Source organism: Rhineura floridana, chromosome 13, assembly GCF_030035675.1.
Source record: "Rhineura floridana isolate rRhiFlo1 chromosome 13, rRhiFlo1.hap2, whole genome shotgun sequence".
Classification (NCBI taxonomy): Eukaryota; Metazoa; Chordata; class Lepidosauria; order Squamata; family Rhineuridae; genus Rhineura; species Rhineura floridana.
The window spans coordinates 12,931,001-12,943,028 of record NC_084492.1 but is presented as its reverse complement, the minus strand read 5'-3'; positions in this window follow the sequence as shown (position 1 = coordinate 12,943,028).

The following is a 12,028-nucleotide window of genomic DNA, read 5'->3' as shown; positions in this document are numbered from 1 at the left end:
TCAGAGGCCAGCTGTGGAAGGAGCTGTCACGTTCTTGTCAGGGGAAGTTTTCTGTCCAAAAAGCTTTTGTCATCCTTCCTTCCTCAAGTCGCCAAGTGTCAGTTGAAGAGACAGCTGAAGTCACTTGCAATGAATGGCCTCCAATCAGGGCTCACTGCCCTTGTCACAGAAAGTCTCACCCCGCAGCTAAAACTGTCACTGATCATGTTTAGATATGTACACTGAAGTATCAGATTAGAAGCGAGTATTCACGAGATGGGAGTTTAAAAGAGGCCAAGTTACAAGTAAAAATCTTAATAGGGGAGAACCAAGGGCCTGAAGGGCTCTTTTCTCCCCAAAACCCAATTTATATTTTGCATCAAAAGCTGATACGTGTGTGTATGCATGTGTACACACACATATTTTGATTTCTTTTTATGAAAAGCATATTTCCGCAAAACAAGTTTCAGAACTTTCAACCCTTGTGCAAACTAGATATTCGGTAAGAATGTTGTGGTAGATACCAACCAAAATATTGCTGCTTCATTAAAATGGGGGGGGGAATAACCCCGAAGGGTATATCATGAACCTCAACATCAGTAACTCAAAATGGCAGGCATATGCGCTCTTGCTGTGTGTGTCTGTTTTAAAAAAGGAAATTGTTTAAACTTAGTGCATTTTTAAATGAGGGAATAAGATAAAATTAGCAAAGGCATTTTGAATGTTCCCTTCACCTTAAATGCTAATACAGGGCACAATTTGACACAATCATCTCTTGCCAAAGGGCATATTTTTCTCCCCAGTGGGGTTCATGGCAAGCTCTTGCACAAACATTATTGAAACAAATGGGTTTTGCAGGACAAAGTCTTAAACATGGAGTGTATGCTTAAGATAGGGAGTATGTATTCAGTTGTGCAAACAGAAACTTCATATTCTTTTCTAAAATATTCAGTGAGAATTTTGAGTTGCAGATGATCAAATGCAGATTCAGCACCTTGGAACTGAAGGGAGGGTTCTACTGCCATCACACCTTTCTCCTAATTTCTCCTAAAAAAATACATTTTTGTGTACAGTTTTGACTAAAGTACACTTTCTCCCAATATAATGCATTTTTGTATGTTATTTTCATGAATATATTAATTTTCATGCACACTTTCCTCTGATATATGTAAACATTTTGTAAACATTGTTTGGTTGTAGACAGGGCTGGTGCTGTCATCAGGCCAACTAGGCAGCTGCCTAGGGCGCAGACCTCAGAGGGGCACAGTACTGTCCTTTGAGGGACACAGTGTAAGCAGATTAGTTTTTTAACCATTGGAAAAAAATGCAACTAAAATGAATTTAGCAGTTTCAAGTTTTGTGCTTTTCATTTTTTCTACAAGACATCTGTTTTTGAAAACTGAAGTTAGCAATTTTTTTGGGGGGGTGCAAGTAGTTAGCCTTGCCTGGGGCACAAAATAGCCTGGCACCGGCACTGGTTGTAGAACTGCATCAAAAATTCAGATAAGCACAAATTTTGAAGGATGGCTATGTTTCAATTCTCATATTGTTTTGAAAGTGCAAATTTGATAGAATGGGCTCTAAATGCAAATTGAATTAAATCCCCCCCATCTCTAGTGGTATCCAAATATGATGATTATTATTGTTGCTTGTTGTTGTTAATAATAATAACAATAACAACAATAAAATCTTGCCCTTCCTCCCTGAAGGAGCCCAGGGTGGCAAAAAGGTGATAAAACACTAAAAACATCTATAAAACTTCTTAAAAACAAAACCTCTTAAAATATCTTAAAAACATTTAAAAACAAAACCTCTTGAAAACTTATTTTTTTTAAAAAAAAAAATTAAATCTTAAAAACAATTCCAACACAGATGCAGACTGGGATAAGGTATATATTTAAAAGGCTTCTTGGAAGAAGAAAGGTCTTCAGTAAGCACTGGAAAGACACCAGAGATGGTGCCTATGTAATATTTAAAGGGAAGGAATTCCAAAGGGCAGGTGCCACAACACTAAAGGCCCAATTGCTATGTTGTGTGGAATGGATTTCCTGATCAGATGGTATCTGCAGGAGGCCCTTGTGAGGATCCCACCTGCTGCCACCTCCTGTCAGGTCCCTCCAGTCAGGATCCTGGTTTTTATTTGTTCTCTCACCGGCTCTAGCACAGAATTTGCAAGATCCCACTGCTAGGCAGCACCACCAGGCACTCCCTATTTTACAATATTGCTTTGAGACTTTGCCTTAGTCTCCTTCTGGCTTATTGTTACTTTGTGTCTCGGTGCACTTGCAGGCCACAACTCCCCTGTATCTTTGTGCCAATAAAGCATACAGCCCTGGGTTGACCTGGATACTTGATGATACACTATCTCTTCACCACTGCCACCATTTGATACTGTTTCTCCACCTTGGTAATTACCCTGCCCTCCGTTCTGGTCTGTGTAAACCCAGCCAAGGATCAGACTTTTGGTAAACCAATAAAATATTTATTTATAAGCACCAGGAAATAACAAGATTACTTTAGGTATATTTAACAAGTGTATGGTTTCATATAATGTCACTCTTTTTGTTTCCAGTCCTATATAATCTGCCTTAGTACCAGCCAAATATAATCCAACCCACAACCAACTCTAACCCACAACAACCGACCAACCAACAGAACTCTTTCTCAACTGTCATCCTCTCATTTATACCTTCAGCCACTCAAACGCTCAGCCAATCACAATACAGCATTCTCCAGCATTCTAGCCCATGTACTCCCCCCTCTCACTCACTCTACTTACCACATTTACCCTACAAAACCTGCACTTACCATATTTACAGTAATATCTACATACAGGGACATCACAGCCCTCACCTGCAGAGCACAGTGACTGACTAGGTATATAAGGGGTAAGGTGATCCTTCAGGTATCCCAAACTGCATAGGGCTTTACACACCAAAGCCAGCACCTTCAACTTAGCCCAGTATAGCAGCTAATTGCCCACAGTCTTGTGATGGAGCAGGCAGCCTTTTCTTTGTTGACTGCTGTATTTCCAAGGGGGTAATCTGTTTGGGGCTGCATGCTGGCAGTGAGCAGAGTCAGATCCAATTATGGGTGGGGCCAGAGACAAAAGTGTTCTGGTCTAAGTAATCTAGAATAAAAACTACCCTATTTCAATTTCCACCAGGATTACCTCAGATTAAAATTCTCAACTCTGTAGTCAGAACGCCCAACAGGGTTTGATGGGCTTGCTCTCAAATCAGCATATAAAAGATGCATTATTATTATTTTTAGTATAACAGATCAGTACAGCTACTGTTTTGGAAAGCAAGTGAAAATAATTCTTTTCCTTCTGACTTTAGTGTGTTATACACTCACACACACAGAGAGAGAGAGAGAGAGAGTGCAGAAGCCTAACATAAGAATATAAGAAGTTTTCTTATTCTGAGTGAGACCACTGGCGCATCTAGAGCAGTGTAGTAAGAAACTCCAGAATTTCATGCATGGGAAATTCCCTACCATGACTGGAGATGCCAGGGTTTGAACCTGGGACCTTCTGCAGATGCTCTACCACTGAACTTCAAGCCCTTCCAGTTTGTTCTTAGAAATCTGGGATAAAAATGTCTTTTCCCCAAGCCCCACGACCAGGAAAAAAAAAGTTAAAAGCAAAGGAAAACACCACATCGTTTTATTTTTAACAGATAAAATACTGCTCTTTCCACTTGTTCTGAAACTACATAGAAAGGGGGGAACTCTTTTAAAAGTTGTGGAGGGAAATAAAACAGGAGGAACAAAGGAACTCTGATGGGATGAAAGAATGGGGCTGTTTCTGGAAGCACAAAATGAAGTTGGGAGCCACATGCTGCCTCTGGGCTGCAGGTTGCACATTTGCACTTTCATGGACTCAGTTGACAGGTGGACTTCTTGAGGACCTCCATCAATGGAGATAACATTTTTTCAGCCTATTTATCTATTATTACCTTAACATTCCACCTCTCCTCCAGTGAGCTCAAGGTGGCATACACATGGTTCTTCCCCCATTTTATCCTCACAGCAACTCTGTGAGGTTAGGTTGACAGCACCTTCTTCCATTTAATATCTTTCTTCCATTTTGTCCTCACAACAAAGTCCTGTGAGGTAGGCTAGGGTGAGAGAATGCAACTGACCCAAGTTCACCCAGTGAGCTTCATGGCTGAGTAGGGATTTGAACCCTGGTCTTCAAGGTCTCGGTCAAACACTCTTAATAGTACATCACATTGGCTCTTTGAGAGTATGAGACCACAAAGTGCCAGCAGATGTCAGGCACCATTCCAAGAGGTATTTCCTCCTTTTCTCTTTCACACAGAAGAGCCTCAGCTACGATTCCACTTGCCATCTGCTGTCCATGTTTGATGCATGCAAGCATAGCAGGTACCATTTTAGAAGAGTTATCCCCTTCCTGTCAGAGAGAAGGGGGAATGCATCTTCTAAGATTGCAGCCATCTACCACCTTCTTGCTGCATACGTGCTTGCCTTTACTAATGCTTACAAAAAAACCCTGCGTCCTGCTCAGTGATGTGGCAAGGCTCAACCAAGGTGTAGGACAACATGAAGTCAACATGAGGTTCCAGCTGGACACAAGGCAAGGCAGGACAAGGTTCAGGCTAGATGCAGGGCTGAACATAAGGCAGGGCTCAAGCTGTGCTCTGGGAAACACAGAGCTCTGAAGTTGCTCCAGCAAGGAGCAAGCTCAAACTGTGCCCTTATATAGTATTAGCAGCAGCAGCAAAAGGTACAGCCTAATTGTTAGCACAACCTAGGCTGCAAGATGCTGCTCTACTTAAAAGGGCCCAGCCTTCTCTAGCAATGTCCCAGGCTATGGTCTGAAGGCACATGAAGCCAGCACCCTGCTGAAGCTAAGCAGGGTCAGGTCTGGTCAGCGCCTGGATAGGAGACTAACCATGTGTAAGCTGCCTTGGGTTTCTATCATGAAAAGAAAGGTGGGGTATAAATGTAATAAATAATAAATAAATAAATAGACTGCGACAGAGTGGGCAAGGTTCAGGTCTTGTCGAGTGGAATCCCCAGAGTCAGAGGACAGCAGTGCCACATCCTAGGGATGGGTGAGAATTTTGATTCAGTTCACATTTCAAGCAGAATCAATCAGATTCACAATTTCCAAAACAACATGACAAACAAAACAAAGCCATCCTTCGAAATTTGCGTTTATTCGAATTTTGGGATACAGTTCGCCAATGAAACAACATTTACAAAATTGCATATATTAGGGGAAGTGTGCATAAAAATGAATACATCAGTGACAATAACATGCAAAAAGGCATGAAATGATGAGAAATGGCTTGCAAAAATGTGTATGCCAAAATTGCCTACAAAAATGTTTATTTGGAGAAATTGGCACTAAAATGGTGGACAATTTTTATGAGGATTTTTTTTTTAAAAAAAATGCAGATTGCTGTAGAAATGTAAATAACTGAACTTAACATTGGAGAAGTTGGAAACTGAGAGAACCAAAACAGACAGATCTTTCCATCCCTACCACATCCTCAGGCTGGGGGGGGGCACTGACACCAGAGGTCCATCTGGTAGCAGAGCGTTTGGGGCTGGCCCTATGTGCACTTTCCCTTCAGGTTTGGAGTCCTCGCCTCCATCACCTGATGCAGAGAAATCCAACTCCTGCTCCCTGACAATCTGTGCTGTTTATTAATCATGTTCACCTTTGTAATCAATTAAAACATTTTTAATTAGTCAATCCAACTGATTGACTAAAACATGTTTGCAGCCCAGCTTCCTGCTCCATGTTTCTATAAACCCAGCATATCTAGGAGATATCCATTATTGGGAGAAAAAAATCGAATTGCTTAGTTCTGAGCTGAAATACAAGCCTATTTGCTGAAGGTCCTAGTGCTCATTTTCATCTTGCTGCAAGCCAACAGATTTTCCTCCACTCTGGCATGAACTGCTTCCATATCAGAACTATGGCTGACACCTAAACAACAGAGCTGACAAGCATAGCAGGATTGACAGGACAGAATAGTTCCAACAACGTCGTCATGATCATAGTAAGAAGACAGCACTGCATAAATATTTCACTCTTATACAGGGGAGTATGCTACTATCTTTGCCGACAATAGTAAACTTGGAAAGAAAACAAGGCAAGAAGCTACAATAGCAGGTTTCTTGTGTACACACTAGGGGTGGGTGACAATTCAGCTGAATTCAGATTTAGCACTGGATTTTTCAGTGGTCCTCATATTCTCCATCTTTGCAGAGTGATCCTCTTTTCTCCGAACTTCAGCATCTTTTCCATGACATCAGATTTCCCTCCCTTGAATACGTTGTTCTTTTATTGGTTTTACACACAGCAGAGCACAGCGGTACAAGTCTCTCTCTCCCTCTGCCACCCCCTCCACTTGAATAATCCAAGCTCCAAGCAGAAGGAAGCAAGCCAAATCTCATCCATGTTAAGGACTCAGGACTTGCAGAGGAGGGGATGGGGGGCACTAAACCTGCTTTTCTCCTTTCCTTTCCAAAAAGAAAACAGCCAGTCTCTGCAGTCATAGTGGAGGAGGAGGAGGAGGCATATTTATTGATATTTCCTTTCAAATTATCAGCATTTTCTTTCAAAATATTGATATTTTCTTTCACAAATATTGATATTTTCTTTAATTTATCAATATTTCATTTCAAAATATCAGTATTTTGAAAGAAAATATTGATATTACTATTAGCAATTGGACCAGTAAAAGCAGCAGATAGAGGACAAAAAACAAACTCAAATTGCTACTCCCTGTAAGGTCAACAAAATCCTTTTGAAGCAGCACCAGCCACCAGATTGCATCCCTAGTATGTGTACACACACACACACACACACACACACACACACACACACACACACAAGCCATCTGCAACAAAATGTTGCAGTGAATCCATTGCAGGTTGGTCTATTAGGGCAAATAGGGCACTGCCCCACCAACTTCAGTGTGTCCTCAGCCAGCCTACATCTTTCTTACAACCAGTCCAGGGCAGGCCCATAATGTGGGGGGGGGGGCTAGGTCCCCCTAAAAATGTTATGCCCCCTATTTTTTCCCAAAAATATTACAAAAAAATACCAAAAGGGGGGGGGAACACTCACTTTTTTATGCCCCCCTTGAACTTTTAGGCTAGCTATGGTCATGGCCCAGGAGGTAGCAATGCCTATTAGTTGCCTTCTCCTTAGTCTCAATGTTGCCCTTGTAGAACTCAGCAGGGGGGAGGAGGATGGGGACAAAACGAGCCCTAGAATTCATTGGCTCAATCTTTAATTGGCTCTGGCTCCACCTACTGTTGATCTCCCTGCGGTCTGCCTTACCAGTCTCAATGAATGCAAGCCACCACTGAGTGAATCCCCAGCCACTAACTCAAATGCTCCTGCTCAGAGCTTTGCTAGCCTGGAACAATAGCCTTAAAATGCTGTTCAGGGGTCAGAGACAGAGCTCTGAGATTTGCCACACAATGCTGCCTGTCTCTGACCTGAGGATTTTATATTAGCATAGTGAGGAAATGTTTCAGCAAAATGGGAAAGGGAAAAAGGCATCCTTTTACCTCTCTAGAAACCTTCCTTTATCGCATTGGAGGGGTGTTTTTCAAAGCACCCTTAATGCATCAAGCAAGCCAATCCTTCCCTCCATTTCAGCAGAAACACTCAACATTCCCCAAGAAGGTGTGTGTGAATGGGAAGGTGCAATCAAATGCCTGGATATTTTTTCTCATTATAAATAAAAGATTTAATAAGAATTAGAAGCTAGCTGAAGCAAATAGCAAGATGAAATTTTATATATAGACCATTAACTAAATTTGAGAAAAAATTGCTTCACTATAACTCACAGAAGGACCGCTAGCTCAAATTTGAAGCTATATTTCATTTTGTCAGTAATACAACAGCAGAAGACCAGGATCAAAATCAGGTAGGGAAAATGTTTCATATTACTATTTCTGACAAACAATAGAAAGGCATATGCTGTGAAAGTCCTAGGGTAGAGGATGCATTGTTGTTGCTACTTGGACAATTGAATGGTTTACTTCTGGGGCAAACACACCTATAGATTTCAGTTTTCCCCAGTGTCTCATTTTTTCCCCATTCTTAAGGTCAATTTGCCAGGTTTCCAAATCAGTTTCCAATTTTTTAAAAAGCGTCCTCTTTTTAAAAAACCCATAGATAGCATCGTAGGGATCAGATACACTTACAGTCCTGCTGGTTCCAGTGCGTCTCCACCTCTCTCTTCTGAAAATGGCGGCACATGCCACTTGTCAAGCCCCGCCCCTTTTTACTGTAAAACCTGGTGGGAATCAGCTTCGGTGCGGTTTTTAAAAATTCACTGCAAAGAGATTTCACAACCGATTGGCAAATCAACCAGGTGTGGCCAACGGAAACACTTTGCTGTAGGTGACTTTGGCAGCATTTCTCCTAATACACATATTTTTGCAAGTAATTTCTCCTAATATGATCCATTTTGTCAGTTATTTTTCACAAATATATACATTTTTATGCACACCTTTCCCCAATACACACATTTTGGCACATATTATTTGGTTGATGGATCAGAGAAGTGCAAATTTCAAAGGATAGCTGTATTCCAGTCAGTGGATTGCTTCTCTACATGTAGAATTGGGCAAGTTTGCATTATGCAAACGCAACCAAATTTCTTGCCCAGCCCTATTTACTTCCAACTGAATATAGGAAAATGGTTGGGAATCTTGGTTTCTGCCCATATTCTAGTGGGCGAAAAAAGGGGGGAGGTAAAATAGGAACTTCCATGTCTGGTAGAATGAGAAGTGAATATATGGCAAAGACCACCGATGCATAAAATCTAGTATTATAAGAATCTTTAGGAATGCCGAAAGGACAATCAGTCTACCTAACACAATTTGTTAGTCTATATTCTGGACTATTTGTTTGTTTTAGTAATCTAAAACTCTAAACTGACTTGGGTCGGGTGCCATGGTAAATGCCACCTCTGTTGTCTTTTTGGCACCTGCTGAAGACCTTCTGTTTTCAACAAGCTTTTTATGTAGAGACGTTATCCCACTCTCATCTGTGTTGGAATTGTTTTTAAGGTGGCTTTAAAAGATGTTTTAAAAGATTTTTTTTTAAAGATTCTTAATATATTTTCTTTTTTAATGTTTTGTTTTTATGATTTTTTAAAGATGTTTGCTTTTAATATGTTTTATAGATGTTTTTAGTGTGTTGTCATTTGTTTGGCACTCTGAGTTCCTTCTGGAAGGAAGGGTGGGATATAAATTTAACTCCTCCTCCTCCTCCTCCTCCTACTACTACTACTACGTAATAATAATAATAATAATAATAATAATAATAATAATAATAATAATAATAATAATAATAATAATAGTAATAATAAATGAAATTAATTATAACTGGGCAAATCCATGTTACTGGAGTCAGAAGGCAGCATATCAACATATCAGAAAAGCATTCCTATTATTTGTTTTGTTAATGATGAAGCTAATAATATGACTTCCCCAACACAATATATATGGACATGGAATGCATGATAGTGCATCAATCACACCAGCTGAACCAATCCCTAAATTATGTCAACGTGTATCAGGATATAATAAGATGTTTTTACATATTATGTTTTATTTAAGTGTTTGGGACATAAGACAGCCCAGTCCCCCAGCACACAATAGATCATTTGCTACACTGTAACCATAGGCTCCTATACTCATTTTGAATACTGGCCTGTAAGGCTTTCTTTGCATGGTTTAGTTAGTTACTTTTGTTTGTTAATATACGAGGAGAATTGGGTGGGACTCTGATTTTTGAAAGTTGTATTTGAAGCACGGTTTTAAGCAAACCATTACATGCATGTGGTATATTGTATGTTGTACACCGCCCAGGGAGCTATTGGCTAAGGGCGGTTTATAAATGAAATTAAATAAATAAATATATCTTGTATGAAAGTGTTGGCTTGGCTTGATGCTCTCCTGAAGTCATTGTATACTTTCTTTCTGGGAACCAAATAAAAATTACTTAAACAAAAAGAAAAGAAGTCCTAGAAGTTATCTGAAGAAGAAAAAACTATGCTTGCATCCAGAGTCGGTATTTGCAGGAGAGATTTGATTGCATGCTGGACATGTATGCTTATGCAATTAAAGTGCTCTGTCACTCTGGTGCAACAAATCCACTATTTTTTTTTAAAGAAAGATGCCTTTTTACTGTTAGAAAAGTGATGGGGAAATGCAATAAAAATGAGGGATGGATTAGTGGGACACGTATAATAACGGCACAAGCACTTTGGGATGAATTCAGGATGAATGCTCATTGTTGCATAATCCCTGGTGGCTAGTGCCCATCCAGACTGCTGGGGCAGAATGCAGGTAGCCCAAACAGTAGATGGAGCCAGAGCCAATGACAGGCAAAGGCAACTAATGTTAGGCTTGACCCCATCCTCCTCCCTGCTGAGTCTGACAAGGGGCGACACTGCTGAGACTAAGGAATAGGAAGCTGACAGGCAGTGCCACCACCCTCGGCACTGCTTGTAAAAAGAAGACAGGGAGGTGGAAGCTGGCTGAAGGCAGACTGAAGTTGGTGGGGCAGTGCCCCATTTGCCCCAGTGGGCCAGTTTCCACTCCATATAACTGTCCCACCAACAAATCAGAACAAATATAGTAAATGAAGCCTGGACATTGTCTGTCCTCCATGTCAGTCTGTGCAAGAAAATCAGGATGAATGTTCAATAAACAGGTCATCTGGAGGAGCCCTATGTTACATTCAGATTATAACGAAATAACGTTAACAAGTAAACTGATGTGGATTTTCTTCTTTTTTCTGTATGCTGTTTCTGGACAAGACTAAGGCTATGTAACTCCATACATTTAAAGCACATCGCTTCTCTCAAAGAATCCTGGGAACTGTAGTTTACCCATCACAGAGATGCAATCCCCAACTCCCTTACCAAACTCCTGTTCCCAAGATTCTTTGGGGAAAGCCATGTGGTTTAACTGTATGGTCTGCATACATATACATTATTCATATTTATATCTTTGCATTGTGTGTGTGTGTGTACTGCCTTCAAGTCGATTCTGACTTATGGCGACCCTATGAATAGGGTTTTCATGAGGCTGAGAGGCAGTGACTGGCCCAAGGTCACCCAGTGAGCTTCATGGCTATGTGGGGATTCGAACCCTGGTCTCCCAGGTCGTAGTCCAACACCTTAACCACTACACCACACTGGCTCTCATCTTTGCATTATTTATCTATATTTTCCCAATCAAATAATTAAAAACAAAACACCTCCCTGCATATACAAAACTACTTCATTGAGAAATGTTTCATTTCACATCCCTATCTAAAAAAAAAAAAATAATCCAATATTTTAATGTCTACATCACTGCATTATTCAAACCCTTAAGCCACATTATCCAAAATTCTTATGGATTCAAAATTCCCATTGTGTCCCCCATGTAACCCCATAGCACTTACTTTCATTCATCTGAACATCTGATTATCCAGACACTTTGAATGCCCGCCCACATTTTCCTAGGTACAAATTATTACCCTTCTGAGTGCTTAGAAAATTTGATGTCAACTCTGATTTGAACAATTACGATGCATGTTTCTTTGCCTTGTAATGACTTTAACCTGTCAAATCACTTTTCCTTGGTAGGAATAAAAGACTGGCTGTACCATGCATGTTTACAACTGGAAAACTGAAAAGCATCACTCCTTTCCTGTCTATGTGACACAGCTTGACAGTAAAGCATCTTTCGTTATATGGGATCGTACATTGTGCTCAAATAGCTACCTGTCTGGCTCTGTAAATATTGCCAGTATAAAGCCAGCCATAAAATTCAATCATTGGGTTGAACTGTAGAAGTCAAAAGGCTCAATTTCCTTCCCCCTTCATATTCTCTTCAATTAGGAGTTCCATTTTTAAAAAAAAAAATTGACGAAGAGAACAGAACAGGACATGAGCAAAGCAACAGTCACATGCCAGCATTGCCAATGCCGAGAGGAATACCTTTGTGCTGTGCTGAGAGTAGAGGACCGATGCTGTTCCAAAAAGTGTCC